The sequence below is a fragment of the Nycticebus coucang genome, chromosome 9 (genome assembly GCF_027406575.1).
Source record: "Nycticebus coucang isolate mNycCou1 chromosome 9, mNycCou1.pri, whole genome shotgun sequence".
Taxonomy (NCBI): Eukaryota; Metazoa; Chordata; class Mammalia; order Primates; family Lorisidae; genus Nycticebus; species Nycticebus coucang.
In genome coordinates this window covers 74,204,323-74,220,981 of record NC_069788.1, presented here as the reverse complement: position 1 = coordinate 74,220,981, position 16,659 = coordinate 74,204,323, and the positions used below count along the sequence as shown (strand labels likewise).

Genomic DNA, 16,659 nt, shown 5'->3' with positions numbered 1-16,659 from the left:
AGATCAAGAAAGGGAAGTTTTAAAAGGTAGAAATATTATGGCAATTTGTATGACTATGAATAATCATCAATAAGGCTTAAATAGCTCATTAAAAAACTAGTAGAAAAATCTGAGTCTAGCTCCCTAGGCCACCATAAAAGAAATAAGGGGGCATTAAAAATTTATATTTTTACTTTCTACTCATTAGCCTTATTATGACTCTGTGATAGTTCTGATTTTATTTTAATTATTTAACCAAATTGTTCCATATGAATGGAAATCCTGGAGTCATTCTCTTGCTTCTGTACAGATTCTGTTAATCCTTTTTGTTGTTTCTTGGAGGAAAATTCCATCTTCTTCCTTCAATTTTGCCTTCTATCTTGTAGTAAGGAACTTGTAAGTTGGGCCGACAGTGGCAGTCGTTATTCTCAATTTGATTTATTTCCTTCTCTACCCCCTGAAATTTTGTTTGTGATTCAGAAATGATTTCCTTTTTATTTAAAAAGATACCTGAGATGAAAGACAAGTGGGCTTTAACCATACTTTCTAACAGTGTAGGAATGGAGTGAGAGAACGCCTAAGTTACCAGTGTTTTACTTACGTATACCCTTAGCAATCTGGGAATTCTGTGCAAATAACTTTGGAACAATTAAAAATAGTTTCTGTGTGGCCCAAGTTAGGAGTTTGTCACACAAAAGAAATGTGAAAGATGTCCTGCTCAAGTCCTGGGTTCTAGTCTTTTCTCTGCCACTGTAGGCTGTTACTTTCCCTTTCATTCATTACACATTCCTGAAAAAGGAGAAAAATTTAGTGCACAGAAGTTCTAACACTGGGTTTATATGTCCTGGAGTAGTAAAAGAGTATATACTTTCTAGTGATGACACGTATGTTTTTATACCCAGCTGTTATACATGTAGACAGTTTTGTCAGCAGTAGCACTGTCCATAATCAGTAAAATAGTCAGTTCTGCTATGAAGTGGAATAGAAGTTCTGCTATGTAATTGATGGTGATTTCACAGGTAGAGCAGGAACAAGTGATGTAGATTTTGATGCTAAATCGTGTTTTTTCTTCTAAGGCACGAGCTACCTTCTCTTGATGTATGAGTCTGTAGTAAGCTATATACTTAGCAAATACCGAAATGTTCTGATGCTAGCTTTTATTTTATTGAATTTTTTGAGGCAGAGTCTCACTTTGTCACCCCTGGTAGAGTGTCATGGCATCATAGCTCACAGCAACCTCAGACTCTTGGACTCAAGCAATTATCTTGCCTCACCATCTGAAGTAGCTGGGACTACAGGCACCTACCACAACACCCAGCTATTTTTAGAGATGGGGGTCTCACTCTAGTTCAGGCTGATCTTGAACTTGTGAGCTTAGGCAATTCACTCGCCTCAGCCTCCCAGAGCACTGGGATTACAGGTGTGAGCCACCGTGCCTGGCTGCTAGTTTTCACTTTATATTTTAGAAATCTATTCTCAATTTTCTCTCACTCCTTATCACTTCAGGGGTGTCTTTGAGGACTGTTCTGTTAAATTGTGGTGTTAGATATTGAGAAAATTATGCACAGACCTTTTTTTCCTCACTGGCTTTCATTAGTGTTTGTGTATTTAAATGTGGCCCAAGACAATCTTCTTTTTCCAGTGTGCAGCAGAAAAGAAGAATGGTTGGACACCCCTGGTAGATAACCTTTAGACACTGGAGTCTTGGTATTCGTGGTAAGTTTAATTTCTTCCCCTTATGCACACCGAGATGATCAACTTACGTTCTGTAACTGTCTAGTTGTGTGGAGTCACTACTTTCCTATACTTTTGTCTATAATTTTCTCAGTGTATTGTTGTTGGTATCAGCACTTGCTTTTTTTCATTTCCATTCATTTTTTTAAATATAAATAAATACACCAAGTTATCAAATAGTTGTCTAAATTGAAATTATTGGTTATTGTCCTTACTGTGGTAAAGTAGCAGGGTATGTAACTCCCAGTAAGGAAAGGGAGTTTGACAGTGTCTCCTTTTAATGTTTGCAAGTTCTGACTGCATGAAAGTCATGCTGTCAAGTTGTGGAGTAGCCATACATTGTAGCATTATAAACGTTCACATTAACTCTTGTCTGGGTCTTGGTTTCCTTCTCTACATGATGACCAAGTTGCTGTGTATGATCTTTAAGGTGCTTTCCAATGCAGTAATGTGATTCTACTTGGACTATTCAGATCCTTACATAGAAACCGAGTGTTCTTACTCACATTCTAATATGAACAAGTTTGTTTATCTAATTTATTTATTTATTTTATTTTTTTTTATTGTTGGGGATTCATTGAGGGTACAATAAGCCAGGTTACACAGATTGCAATTGTTAGGTAAAGTCCCTCTTGCAATCATGTCTTGCCCCCATAAAGTGTGACACACACCAAGGCCCCACCCACCTCCCTCCTTCCCTCTTTCTGTTTCCCCCCACATAACCATAATTGTCATTAATTGTCCTCATATCAAAATTGAGTACATAGGATTCATGCTTCTCCATTCTTGTGATGCTTTACTAAGAATAATGGCAGGTGAAGTTTTTTTTTTTTTTTTGGTTTTTGGCCGGGGCTGGGTTTGAACCTGCCACCTCTGGCATATGGGACTGGCGCCCTACTCCTTGAGCCACAGGCGCCACCCTACTAAGAATAATGTCTTCCACTTCCATCCAGGTTAATATGAAGGATGTAAAGTCTCCATTTTTTTTAATGGCTGAATAGTATTCCATGGTATACATATACCACAGCTTGTTAATCCATTCCTGGGTTGGTGGGCATTTAGGCTGTTTCCACATTTTGGCGATTGTAAATTGAGCTGCAATAAATAGTCTAGTACAAGTGTCCTTATGATAAAAGGATTTTTTTCCTTCTGGGTAGATGCCCAGTAATGGGATTGCAGGATCAAATGGGAGGTCTAGCTTGAGTGCTTTGAGGTTTCTCCATACTTCCTTCCAGAAAGGTTGTACTAGTTTGCAGTCCCACCAGCAGTGTAAAAGTGTTCCCTTCTCTCCACATCCACGCCAGCATCTGCAGCTTTGAGATTTTGTGATGTGGGCCATTCTCACTGGGGTTAGATGATATCTCAGGGTTGTTTTGATTTGCATTTCTCTAATATATAGAGATGATGAACATTTTTTCATCTGTTTGTTAGCCATTCGTCTGTCGTCTTTAGAGAAAGTTCTATTCATGTCTCTTGCCCATTGATATAAGGGATTGTTGGCTTTTTTCATCTGGATTAATTTGAGTCCTCTATAGATCCTAGTTATCAAGCTTTTGTCTGATTGAAAATATGCAAATATCCTTTCCCATTGTGTAGGTTGTCTCTTTGCTTTGGTTATTGTCTCCTTAGCTGTACAGAAGCTTTTCAGTTTAATGAAGTCCCATTTGTTTATTTTTGTTGCTGTTGCAATTGCCATGGCAGTCTTCTTCATGAAGTCTTTCCCCAGGCCAATATCTTCCAGTGTTTTTCCTGTGCTTTCTTGGAGGATTTTTATTGTTTCATGCCTTAAATTTAAGTCCTTTATCCATCTTGAATCAATTTTTGTGAGTGGGGAAAGGTGTGGGTCCAGTTTCAGTCTTTTACATGTAGACATCCAGTTCTCCCAACACCATTTATTGAATAGGAAGTCTTTCCCCCAAGGTATGTTCTTGTTTGGTTTATCAAAGATTAGGTGGTTGTAAAATGTTAGTTTCATTTCTTGGTTTTCAATTCGATTCCAAGTGTCTGTGTCTCTGTTTTTGTGCCAGTACCATGCTGTCTTGAGCACTATGGCTTTGTAGTACAGACTAAAATGTGGTATGCTGATGCCCCCAGCTTTATTTTTGTTACAGAGAACTGCCTTAGCTATACGGGGTTTTTTCCGGTTCCATACAAAACGCAGAATTATTTTTTCCAAATCTTGAAAGTACGATGTTGGTATTTTGATAGGAATGGCGTTGAATAGGTAGATTGCTTTGGGAAGTATAGACATTTTAACAATGTTGATTCTTCCCATCCATGAGCATGGTGTGTTCTTCCATTTGTTAATATCCTCTGCTATTTCCTTTCTGAGGATTTCATAGTTTTCTTTATAGAGGTCCTTCACCTCCTTCGTTAGGTATATTCCTAGGTATTTCATTTTCTTTGAGACTATGGTGAAGGGAGTTGTGTCCTTAATTAGCTTCTCATCTTGACTGTTATTGGTGTACACAAAGGCTACTGACTTGTGGACATTGATTTTATATCCTGAAACATTACTGTATTTTTTGATGACTTCTAGGAGTCTTGTGGTTGAGTCTTTGGGGTTCTCTAAGTATAAGATCATGTCGTCAGCAAAGAGGGAGAGTTTGACCTCCTCTGCTCCCATTTGGATTCCCTTTATTTCCTTGTCTTGCCTAATTGTATTGGCTAGAACTTCCAGCACTACGTTGAATAGTAAAGGTGACAGAGGATAACCTTGTCTGGTTCCAGTTCTAAGAGGAAAAGCTTTGAGTTTTACTCCCTTCAGTAAAATATTGGCTGTGAGTTTGTCATAGATAGCTTCAATCAGTTTTAGAAATGTGCCACCTATGCCTATACTCTTCAGTGTTGTAATTAGAAAAGGATGCTGGATTTTATCAAATGCTTTTTCTGCATCTATTGAGAGGATCATGTGATCTTTATTTTTGCCTCTGTTAATATGGTGGATAACGTTTATGGACTTGCGTATGTTAAACCAGCCTTGCATCCCTGGGATGAAGCCTACTTGATCATGATGAATGACTTTTTTGATGATAAGCTGTAATCTATTGGCTAGGATTTTGTTGAGAATTTTTGCGTCTATGTTCATGAGTGAGATTGGTCTGAAATTCTCCTTTTTGTTTGGGTCTTTTCCTGGTTTTGGTATCAGGGTGATGTTTGCTTCATAGAATGTGTTGGGGAAGATTCCTTCTTCCTCAATTTTTTGGAATAATTTCTGCAGTACAGGAATAAGCTCTTCCTTGAAGGTTTGATAGAATTCTGGAGTGAAGCCATCTGGACCAGGGCATTTTTTGGTTGGAAGCTTTTTTATTGTTTCTTTGATCTCAGTGCTTGAAATTGGTCTGTTCAGGAGCTCTATTTCTTCCTGGCTGAGTCTAGGGAGAGGGTGTGATTCCAAATATTGATCCATTTCTTTCACATTGTCAAATGTCTGGGCATAGAGTTTCTGGTAGTATTCAGAGATGATCTTTTGTATCTCTGTGGGATCAGTTGTTATTTCCCCTTTATCATTTCTGATTGAGGTTACTAGAGATTTTACTTTTCTATTCCTCGTTAGTCTGGCCAATGGTTTATCTATTTTATTTATTTTTTCAAAAAACCAACTCCTTGTTTCATTAATTTTCTGAATGATTCTTTTGTTTTCAATTTTATTGATCTCTGATTTGATTTTGGATATTTCTTTTCTTCTACTGAGTTTAGGCTTAGATTGTTCTTCTTTTTCCAATTCCATAAGATCTCTTGTGAGATTGTTGTTGTGCTCTCTTTCTGTTTTTCGAATGTAGGCATGTAAAGCAATGAATTTTCCTCTCAAAACTGCTTTTGCAGTATCCCAGAGGTTTTGGTAGCTTGTGTCTTCATTGTTGTTATGCTCAAGGAAGTTAATGATTTCCTGTTTTATTTCTTCCTTCACCCATCTGTTATTCAACAGAAGATTGTTTAGTTTCCATGCCTTTGGGTGGGGTCGAGCATTTTTGTTAGAGTTGAGTTCCACCTTTAGTGCCTTATGGTCTGAGAAGGTACAAGGTAAAATTTCAATTCTTTTGATTCTGTTGATATTTGTTTTGTGTCCCAGGATATGATCAATTTTGGAGAATGTTCCATGGGGTAATGAGAAGAATGTATATTCTTTATCTATGGGATGGAGTGTTCTATATGCGTCTATCAAGCACAGTTGTTCTAGGGTCTCATTTAAGTCTCTTATATCCTTGTTTAAATTCTGTTTAGAGGATCTGTCCAGGTCTGTAAGAGGAGTGTTAAGGTCCCCTGTTATTATGGTATTATCAGATATCATATTGCTCAGACAGAGTAAGGTCTGTTTCAAGAATCTGGGAGCATTTAAATTGGGTGCATAGATATTTAGAAGTGAAATGTCTTCTTGTTTTATTTTTCCCTTGACTAATATAAAGTGACCATCTTTGTCTTTTTTGACTTTAGTTGCTTTAAATCCACATGTATCTGAAAATAAGATTGCAACTCCTCTTTTCTTCTGAATTCCATTTGCCTGAAAAATTGTCTTCCAACCCTTGACTCGGAGCTTTAATTTGTCATTTGAAGCCAGGTGTGTTTCTTGCAGACAGCAAATGGATGGCTAGTGTTTTTTATTCCAGTCAGCCAATCTATGTCTCTTCAGTGGGGAATTCAAGCCATTAACATTTATTGAGATAATTGATAAGTGTGGTAGTATTCTATTCGTCTTATTTTGTGAGAGTCCATTGCTTAGTTTTATCTTTTGCATCAGGGTGGAGGTTAGGTTCTGTCCTTTAATTTCTGAGTTCTTACTTTGCTGCTGATCCATTGTGTGGTCAGTGTGCAGAACAGGTTGAAGTATTTCCTGTAGAGCTGGTCTTGTTGTGGCGAATTTCCTCAATGTTTGTATATCCGTAAATGATTTGATTTCTCCCTCAATTTGAAGCTTAGCAGGGTACAGAATTCTGGGCTGGAAATTGTTCTGTTTAAGTAGATTAAAGATAGATGACCATTGTCTTCTTGCTTGGAAAGTTTCATTAGAGAAGTCTGCGGTCACTCTGATGGATTTGCCCCTGTAGGTCAACTGGCGCTTACTCCTGGCAGCTTGCAGAATCTTTTCTTTTGTCTTGACTTTGGACAGGTTCATCACAATGTGTCTTGGAGAAGCTCGGTTAGAGTTGAGGCGACCTGGGGTCCGATAGCCCTCTGAAAGCAGTGTGTCAGAATCTTTGGTGATATTTGGGAAATTTTCTTTTATAATATTCTCTAGTATGGCTTCCATTCCTCTGGGGCATTCTTCTTCCCCTTCTGGAATTCCTATAACTCGTATGTTGGAACACTTCATAAAGTCCCATAATTCTGACAGTGAACGTTCTGCTTTCTCTCTCTTCTTTTCTGCCTCTTTTACTATCTGAGTTATCTCAAAAACTTTGTCTTCTACCTCTGAAATTCTTTCTTCTGCCTGTTGCTGATACTTTCCATTGCATCTTTAAGTTCCCTGATTGAGTGTTTCATTTCCTTCAGCTCTGCTATATCCTTTTTATATTCTTCATATCGTTCATCTCTGATTTGATTGTGTTTTTGGATTTCCTTTTGGTTATTTTCCACTTTATTAGCAGATTCCTTCACTGTTTCCATCATTTCTTTCATTGTTTTCAACATGTGTATTTTAAATTCCCTTTCTGTCATTCCTAACATTTCTGTATAGGTGGAATCCTCTGCAGTAGCTACCTCATGGTCCCTCGGCGGGGTTGTTCTGGACTGGTTCTTCATGTTGCCTGGAGTTTTCTGCTGATTCTTCCTCATGAGTGATTTCTTTTATCTGTTTCCTTGCCCTAATTTTCCTTTCACTTCCTCTTGCTCTTTAAGTTCTCGTGCCTGTGGAAGTTGCGGGCGGGTTTAGACGGATTGAACACACGCGACCACTTGCTGGTTTTCCACTGTTTTAGTCCTCCTCTTGGGGTCCAGAAGTCTCTCGCTGACTCCCTGTATCCTCTCAGGGGTGATGATAGGCAGATCCCAGCAGCCAGAGATGCCTGGAGTCCTATCTCCCCAGACTCACGGTGCCCAGATGCAAGGAAGCTGTTACTGGGCTGCCATCTTGCTCCGCCCACCCTAATTTTTTTTTTAAGTTCTTTTTTGTTTGAGACAGAGTCTCAGTCTGTTGTCTGGTTAGAGTGCTGTAGTGTCATCACAGCTCACAGCAACCTCAAACTCCTGGGCTCAAGTTACTCTCCTGCCTCAGCCTCCTGAGTAGCTGGGACTACAAGCACCTGCCACAACACCTGGCTAGGTTTTCTATATTTATTAGAGAAACGATGTTGCTCTTACTTAGGCTGGTCTCAAACTCCTGAGCTCAAGTAATCCACCCACCTTAGCCGCCCACAGTGCTAGGATTGGAGGCGTGAGCCATTGCACCCGGCCCTATTTATCTCAATTTTTTTTAAAACTAGTCCACATAAGAAGCTGGGAATTACTGTTTATTTTTTGCCTTTCTCTTAACTCAGATAATTGAAGATAGCTTCCAACAGGATATAAAGCTATGATAAAGTATAAAAATAAGAGTCTCAAATTGTGAAATAGAAATGCAAGTGGGAAATAAGAATGATCTGAAAATAATGCAAATATAATGGCCAGCAGGGGGCCTGCAGATGCTTTGTGGTATAGGCAGGTCAAGAGTGGCAGGGATGCTGATGGAGAGGAGTGAGGTCTGGTGCGAACTGATGTTACATGGGCTGTATCCAGGCATTCTTGTGGAAGAGAGAGGGTCCTCAGGTGTTTGCCCTGCTGATTCTCATGCCTCTGTGTCTAAGCCTGTGGTGTCAGTTTTATCTCTTGAGCGTTTCAAAAATGAAGTTCACCTTCCTGGTCCCTTCAATAGAATAAAAAGTAATTTATAAGGCCTGGCGTGGTGGTTCACGCCTGTAATCCTAGCACTCTGTGAGTCTGAGGCAGGTAGACCGCTTCAACTCAGGAGTTTGAGACTAGCCCTAGTAAGGGCAAGACCCCATCTCTATTAAAAATAGAAAAACTAGTTGTGCATTGTGGCAGGTACCTGTAGTCCTACCTATTTGGGAGTCTGAGGCCAAGAAGGCCTGATCAAGAAGATCAGAAGATCAAGAAGATCGCCTGAGCCCAAGAGTTTGAGGTTGCTGTGAGCTATAGTGCCACAGCATTCTACCTAGGGCAACAGAGTGAGACTCTGTCTCAAAAAAAAAAAGTGACTTGTACTTTAAATATTAAACACAGGCACAAGTAGTCCTTCTGCGTAGTGCTGACTGGGAATGAGCACTGCTCTCTTTGGCTTTCTTTTTTGGGAGCCCTGTGACAGCTATGCCCTTTTCTGTTTCTCTTCAGGGATCACTGCTTCTTTCTGGGTATGTGGTCAATTAGGGGGATGCTTGGATCTCAGTTCACCAGTCTTCACAGGAGCCACTGTATTTGCTGTGGTGGCCTCTGAGTAAGCTACAGGTCCAGTTTATCTAAGGCTCAAATCATGATTCAGGAAGGACCCTGCAGATGGTGCCAGTTGAGAGCCTGGCAGATGTGCACACAGGACCATGGGCCCTGTAGGGAGTATTTGCTCACTAATACCATCATGTCACAGGCAGGAGTGGGGACTTGGAGACAGAAGTAGTAAGGGGCATACAAGAGGCATCGTAGATGCAGAGAAGTGGTGACAGATTTGTAACAGAGCAAACAGATCTGAGGGAAGGCCCTGAGGTAGATACCACATCTCCTTTTCATTCAGGGTAGCTGCTACTGCTTCTCCTGTGTCTCTGTCAACCTGTGTTGTCCTCTTAAATACACTGTACCCACCTAATCTGCTGGACCAATAGGCCAAGTGCAGGCAGTTGAACATACAGGCAGCTTGGGTTGTTTCGGGAGGAGGCAGTAGTGTGTTACGAGCGTGAGTGGTCTCCAAGGCAGCACGTCTCCCTGAAGTGGCGTCACACAGTTCACAGCAACCTCTAACTCTTGGGCTTATGCGATTCTCTTGCCTCAGCCTCCCGAGCAGCTGGGACTACAGGCACCCGCCACACGCCTGGCTATTTTTCTGTTGCGGTTTGGCCGGGGCTGGGTCCGAACCCACCACCCTCGGCATATGGGGCCAGCACCCTACTCACTGAGCCACAGGCGCCGCCCCAAGTGGCTGTTTTGATATTGAAAAATATCGGAAAGACACAGGACTGTATAGATTATAAAAGTGTAGCTTACTGTAGACATTGACAGGAGTGTCACCTCACCCCAGGCAAATTAAGGGACACATCTTGATTGTAGCAAAAGATCAACTCTAAGACTTCTTTCAGGAGCACAGTCTCTCAGACACACGTGTGTAGAACAAGGTCCATGTTCTCTTCAGAACAGGAAACAGAAATTTAAAGAGGAGAGTAATTTCAGGTTAGTGTTTGAATTTTGTTTTTGAGAATAGTAGACAATTAAGTGCTGCAAAGTGCCATAGCAAAGTGCCTTGAACTTTAAGAATGTTCCCTTTCTTCCATTTTCTCACTTTATCCTGAGATTTTCACGTTTATATTAATTATCTCCACAGCTCATTTTAGGTTATACAACAGAATCTGAATTTCAAATAAATGTCAAAATAGAAAATAGGCCTATAATCTTTCACAGGCTTTCTGTTTCTGAAGAATTTTTGTCGTATGAAGTAGACCTTATTTGTCAAATACCTTGTCACCAGAATCACTAGAAAATCTCATTAAAAGATTCTACAGGGATGCTGGGTTTGTGGCAGGACAAGTGGTGTGGAAGAGTGAGTGCCGTACCAACTGTGCTCATGTGCCCGGGCTCCTGTGAATGCCCAGTCCCGTGGAAGGCTCTTTGCTCCCTGAACCCTGCTTTCTTATCTGTAAAGTTGAGATGTTAAACCAGTTGCTCTTTAGTGTTCTTAACTGTGTTCTAGGTCTTTGAGTATAGAAATGAGGTACCATTCACTCATCCATTCCTGCGAAAGACATGGGTAATCTATTATTGACTGAGGCCCCGTGTACTTGTACAGATAAGATTCACCATCCCCTTCAACAATGGGTTTTTGTTTGTGTGTTTCTATGTGTCATAGAAACCTGAGTTGCCAGTTTATAAAATATATAAAGTAAAGCCGTGTGCTTTCATCAGGGCCTGAGCCCTATTCCTGTCTCATTTTCATCCCCTGACCATTATTTAAGCCACTTCCATAGAGCTCTAGGCTTTGAAAACTAGACATGCGGGGTATCGTCTTGCTCCTGAGCTACCATTGTATTCTTGATCCAATTCTGTGCCTATTTTTCCCACCAACATTTTATTATGAAAATTTTCAAGCATTCAGAAAATATTAAAACAGTTTTACAGTGAAACTCCATCTATCTACCACCTGGATTCTACAATTAGCACAGTGACTGTACTTGCTTTATCACACATTCACATATTCATCCGTCTATCCCTCTATTCATCTACCGGTCTATCTCCTTTCTGATTTCCCCCTCAATGTAGATAACTGATTACCTAGAGCTCAATATTTCCATATAGTTCTTTTTTAAAAGTAAGATCTATATACAATGAAATGCCCAGATCTTAAGCATATAGTTCTTTGAGTTCTGACCAAAGTATCCATCTGTGCCATTCAAACTTCCTGTCCAGATATTAATCATTACCACATGCTCCTTTCTGGTCAGTCTTCACCCACACCCTCCAGAAAGCATTGCTCTGATTTTTTTTCCACCAGAAGATTAGTTTTATCTGTTATGTTGCTTTATATAAAGAGAATCATATGTACTCTTTTGTGACTGATTTCTTTCACTCATCATGATATTTTTGAGGAGCCTGGGCACATTCATGTTGTGTGAACGGTAGTTTCTGAGTGTAATAGGATTCCATTATAAATATACTACTGTGTGTTTACACTTCTCCTATTGAGGGACATCTGGATTGTTTCCATTTGGGGGCAGTTGTGAGTAAAGTTGCAATGAACATTCTTGTACAAGTCTTTTTCTTGCTGACATTTTCTCTTGGGTCAATACCTAGGATTGGAATTGCTGGATCATAGGGTACGTTTAGTTTTACAAAACATTGCCATCTCTTTTTCTGAAGGGAGTACCATTTTATATTGTCACCAACAAATGAGAGTTCTGGTTGTTCCACATCTTAGCCAATATTTGTTGTTGTCAGTCTTTTTAATTTTAGATATTCTACTTAGATACAATAACAACAACAACAATAATAGTGGTAAGTATAAGTAATAGTTGTATTTCACTGGGTTTTATTTCATTTCCCTGATAACTAATGATGCCAAAGCATGTGCTTATTATTTCTCTAGCAAAGTGTTTATTCATTCAATTCTTTGTTGATTTTTTTTTAAACTGGGCTATTTGTCTTTTTATTATTGAGTTGTAGGAATTCTTTATGTTATTATAACCTAGCTACCCGTTTTCCTATTCTTATTTTGCAAATATTTTCTCCCAGTCTTTGGCTTTCCTATTCATTTTTGTAAAGATGTCTGTTGAAGAATGGAAGATTTTAAATCTTTGAAAAAAATCTGCTTTATCAGTTATTCTTTCATGATTACTGTTTTAATGTTCTAAAAAACCTTGGCCCATGCCAAGGTATGAAAGTATTCTCATTTATTTTCTTAAAAGCTTCACGTTTTGGTCATTAGTTTTTGTGTTCAGTCCTTTGCTAAGTCTTGAATTGACTTAAGTGTGCTCTGTGAGATAGAGGCTGTGCCTTCTGTTGGCCACTCCTACAACATAATCTCTGCTGCTGTTGCCCTGTCTGGTTATTCCCCAAATGAATACATGGTATTATTATCTTCTTTATTTATTGAGTGCTTATTATGTGCTGGGGGATTAGATAGGCATCAAGTATGAGTGTTCAACAAAATATAAATAATTAATTTATACCACCATGTATGTGGTAGTCTAGTAAGGGTAGACATTCAACAAATAAACACAAATGCTTTTCTATTTAGGTCTGGTAAAGCTCTATTTATTTTTTAAACTTGTGTTCATTCGGTATTTGAAAGCTAGTCAAAAGAGTTTACCGTATTATCAAGCTAGAGAAGAAAAATCCTATGATTTTATCAATGGACAGAAAAAGCATTTTGCAAAATCTAATACTGATTCAAGATAAGATCTATCAGCATTCTAGGAATAGAGGGAAATTTCTTCAACTTGGTAAAGAATATTTGTAAAAATCCTATAGTTAACGTCATATTTAATGGTGAAAGACAAAGTGTTACCTCTGAGATTGGGATAAAAACAGAGATGTCTGCTTTCATTACTCTTTCTCACCATCATATTAGAAATTCTATCCGCTGCAATAAGGCAAGAAAACTAGATGTTCAGATTAGACAGGAAGAAAGAAAACTATTTCTATTTGCACATGATATAATTATCTACATAGAAAATCCCAAGTAATCTATCAAAAACAGAACATATCCTCCCCGCCATGAAATTAATGAGTGAGTTATACAAGGTTGCAGGATATAGGATCAACACATAAAAAATCCATGTTATTTCTATATATTAGCAGTGAACCTGTGGATATTAAAATTATAAGCTGTCACTCTTAAGTAAGTGAAATACAGTAGAACCGATATAAGTTGACTGCCCAAAGGACTGTACCAAATTGTTCAACATATGGAGGTGGTCAACATAAGGAACTAGGCCTGTTGTACTGATATGTACATGTGGTGCACGTGGCTGGGTTATGAAAATCAAGTCAACTTAGGAGGGTGATCAACTATAAAGATTTTACTGTCCTTAGGTATATGTATAATAAAATGTATTGTATCTGTATATGAGGATTAGAAAAAGCTGACTGAGAAAAACAAAAAAAAATAAGACCCAAATAAATGGAGAGACATATTGTGCTCAAAGTTTGGAAAACTCAACATAGTGAAGATGTCATTCTCCCTAGCTGACGTATAGGTTTAATGTAATTCCTATGAAAATTCCTGCAAAAGTTTTTCTTTTCACTTTAAAGTGTCCTTGACGAAACAGTATTTTTACCCTTTATTACTTGTCTTTTTAGAAATACATATATTTTCATAAACATTTCATTTTAGACCAGTTCTTGATTTCTAGGAAAATCTATATAATACAGAGAGTTTCCGTATGTTCTATACCCAGTTTATCTTTTTACTAATGTCTTAATCTACTGTGGTATATTGGTACAAGTAATGAACCAGTATTTATATATTATTATTAAGTAAAGTCTGTATTTTATCAGATTGCCTTATTTTTATGTAATGCCCTTTTTATGTTCTAGGATCCCATTCAGAATACCAAATTACAAGTCAGTAATCTTGTTTTGGCTGTGACCGTGTCTCAGATTTTCCTTGTTTTTGATGACCTTCACAGTTTTGAAGAGTATCTGTCAGGTATTATGTAGAATGCCTTTCAACTGGATTTGTCAAATGTTTTTCTCATTTTTAGACTGAGGTTATCTGTTTCTTTGGAGAAAGGCCATAGTGTTAAAGGGTCGTTTTCATCACAACACATCACAATATGTACTATCAATATAGCTTATTACTGTAAATGTTGACCTTGATCACATGGCAGGGAGGAGTTTGTCAGGTTGCCTGCTGGTTTGCGACTCTTTTCCCCCATTTTCCATACTGTGCCCTTTGGAACCAGTGAGGCTTTTTATAGAGAAGCTTCTTCTACATTTTATAGGAACAGATACTGGTTCTAGAATCGATAAAATAATCTTCAGTAAGAAGAATGAATCAGTGGAATCACTCTACCTGATACTAACATCTGCTGTAGCTGTAATAATGAGGGCAATGTGCTGTTGGTGGAGGGACTGACAACGAGATCAGTGGAACAGAATAGAGGAACCAGAATTTGCCCAATTTATTTTGTTTTTTTTTTTTTTTTTTTTTTTTTTGGTTTTTGGCCGGGGCTAGGTTTGAACCCACCACCTCCGGCATATGGGACCGGCACCCTACTCCTTGAGCCACAGGCGCCGCCCCAGCCCAATTTATTTTGACAAATGTAAAAGTAATTCAAAGGAAGGATAGTCTTCTGAATAAGTGGTGCTGGACCAATCAGACATGCATAAATAAAACAGTGCACATTGGCCTAAAGCTAACACTTCTTGTAAAAATTAGATCAAAATGGATCATGGACTTAAATGTAAAATGTCAATTTATAAAACTTTTAGAAAAGAATAGGAGAACGGTTTTGGGGATTTGTGGCTTGGCAAAGAGTTGTTCGTCTTGACATGTAAAACACTCTCTATAAAAGAAAAAAAAAGATAAATTTGACCTCATAAAAATTAAAGACTGTTACTCTGGAGAAGACTCTGTGAAGATGATGAAAAGATAGACTAGGAGAAATATTTGCACACCATGTATCTGATAAAAGACCACTATCTAGATTATATGGAGAGAACTCTCTAAACTCAGGTTCAACTAACTGTGGACAAAAACATGAATGAGCATTTCACTATAGGTACAAATGACAAATAAACACATGAAGAGATATTGAACATCTTTAGCCCCTAGGAAAGTGAAAATTTAAACCACAATGAGATATTACGACATACCTATCAGAATGACTACAATAAAAAATGACAACAATGCAAAATGCTGGGGAGAATGCAGAGAAACTGAGGTTAGTCATATATGGCTGGTGGGAAGTAAAATGATACAGCCACTCTGCAAAACAGCTTGGTGTTTCCTAATTAAAGTAAACATACTGCTTAATTTGTGACCCTGCAAATGCATTCTTAGGCATTTATCCCATAGTATTGAAAACATATTTCTACATAAAAAGTATACACAAATGTTGGTAGGATCTTTTTTCATAATAAGGAACACAAGGAAACCAGATGTGTTCAAAGAATGTTCTTCAAAGGATGAATGGCTAAACAAACTGGGAAATGTTTATACTATGAATACTACTCACCAATACAAGGAAATAATTTATTAATATTCACAAAAATATGAATGAATTTTCAGAGAATTATACTGAGTTAAAAATCCCAGTCCTCAAAGGTCCCATGCTGTACTGTATAATTCCAATTACATAACTTTCTTGAAAATTTGAAATTATGGAAGTGAAGAACACATTCATTGGTTGCTAGGAGTAAGTAGTGCATATGGTGGAGAGACGGAGGTGAATATGGCTGTAAAAGAGCAGCACGAAGGAATCCTTATGATGATGGGACTTTTTTTTTTTTTAGTGTGTATCAATCTCCTAGTTGTGATACTATACTTCAGTTTTCCAGATGTTTTCATTGGAAGAAATTAGGTGTGGGTCCATAGTATTGCTCTGTATTATTTATTACCATTGCATGTCAATCTGTAATTACTAAAATAAAAAGTTTAATTTAAAAAATTACCTTAAAAGGTAATTCCTTTGAGAGCTGGGTTGTCTCAAGCCCATTGTATATTTGTTCATTTAGTCATTTATATACTCAACATTTAGTGAGTTCCTACTTCCTGCCAAATTTACTGACATCTTCTAAAAATTCGAAGTCTGGATATAAGTATTTGAGATTACCCTAGGAGGATGCATAATTTCAGAGATCATCAAGGTTATACTTACTGTACTTCTTCCACACAGCTGTCTCCATCGGCTGTGTGCCTGAGTATGGGGCCATTATTCATCTTCATAGTCCACCTACCTGCCTTTGTAGCTGATATGTATGGAGGCACATAATGCAAATATGCTGAATGATTGATTGAATACATGAACACAGGCTTTTGCTTTTTATGAGGGCAGTGAGCCATAAGACCAAAGAAAAGAACTGGACAGGGAGATATAAAATTAATTTTTAGGGGGATTATAGCAGCGAATCTTTTCACAATACTATGATAGCTACTGCTTGGTGAATCTGAAATTTAGCAGACCTACAAAAACTAATATCTTCAAAAAACATATTTGGGACATATTTCTTATAATAGCTTATGGAGGATTTTTCAGATGTACTTTGACAGGATATTGGCAGAGATTGGCCAATACCCCCTAAAAGCTACATTTA

At 38.2% G+C, this 16,659-nt stretch overlaps 1 protein-coding gene across 5 annotated transcripts in view; it reads left to right on the top strand.

Moving 5' to 3' along the window:
* The window catches only part of FARS2 (phenylalanyl-tRNA synthetase 2, mitochondrial), a 523,237-nt gene that overhangs the window by 78,109 nt on the left and 428,469 nt on the right, over positions 1 to 16,659 (top strand). Inside the window, exon 3 of one of the 5 annotated variants that reach the window (XM_053602314.1) lies at positions 1,622 to 1,695. The exons of the other annotated variants lie outside the window; for them this stretch is intronic. The gene's annotated coding sequence lies outside the window, so the exon portion shown is untranslated. The remainder of the gene's footprint in view (positions 1 to 1,621; positions 1,696 to 16,659) is intronic. 5 annotated transcript variants of the gene reach the window in all.